This window comes from Lepidothrix coronata, unplaced genomic scaffold (genome assembly GCF_001604755.1).
Source record: "Lepidothrix coronata isolate B3197 unplaced genomic scaffold, Lepidothrix_coronata-1.0 Scaffold34, whole genome shotgun sequence".
NCBI lineage: Eukaryota > Metazoa > Chordata > Aves > Passeriformes > Pipridae > Lepidothrix > Lepidothrix coronata.
This window is the reverse complement of record NW_016690214.1, coordinates 252,109-253,195: the sequence shown is the minus strand read 5'-3', so window position 1 is coordinate 253,195 and position 1,087 is coordinate 252,109.

Here is a 1,087-nt window from a genome sequence, read left to right as displayed (position 1 = left end):
CACTCCCCATTATTATCCTCTCCGGGGGGAGGGGAAGTGATCCCTGCAGAGACCACAGCCAACACCAGCACGGTGCTGACCCCTCCAAACCCTGCTCTGGCTGTGAATATCACCTTGTTTGTTGGACAAGGGGGAAAAAATGACAAACGTGGGTTTTATAACATACAGAGTCACCGTTTGTCACTTGTGGGTGCAGCAGAGAGGCCAAGCCCTGTGAGACCCCACGGACAGAATTGGGGGACTGGAGGGACCGTCCCTGTGTCACAGCCCGGCCGTGGGAGGGCAGGAGCAGCAGCTCCAGTCCCACCACCTGGGTAGGACTGGGAGGTCTGTGTCCTGCCCAGGAGCTGGGATCCATCCCCCAGCCAGCATCCTGCTTTCTCTTACTGCAGGAAAATCCTGAGAGAGCTGAAAAACGACTTGAGGGATGGTCTGGAACGAAACGCTGCTGGTCCTTCTGACGTGTGTGAGCGCAGACAGGGGGGAATTCCTGCACAAATCAATTCCGAGACGGCGGGGCGGATGTGGGATGTTGGAACCTGCCTCCATTCAGCTCCGCTGCTGAGGCGTCACAGCAAAGCCTCATTAACAAAACATGACACCGGCCCTGCTCCCGCTCCCGCCTCCCCGCTCCGGCTGTCGGCCGCTGCACTGCCGGGAAGGAGGTTCTTAATTCACACAGTGCAGGAGGATGTCTGTCATCTACAAAGGCGGCAGCAGCATCCTCTGGGACTGCCGGGCTCACAGCTCCGGGGCTCCAGCCCAGCTCCCACCCCACAGCCCGGGGCATGGCACAAATCCCTCTCATTCCATGATCCCATGGCACACATCCCTCTCATTCCATGCTCCCATGGCACACATCCCTCTCATTCCACATTCCCATGGCACACATCCCTCTCATTCCATGCTCCCATGGCACACATCCCTCTCATTCCACATTCCCATGGCACACATCCCTCTCATTCCATGCTCCCATGGCACAAATCCCTCTCATTCCACATTCCCATAGCACACATCTCTCTCATTCCACATTCCCATGGCACACATCCCTCTCATTCCATGCTCCCATGGCACACATCCCTCTCAT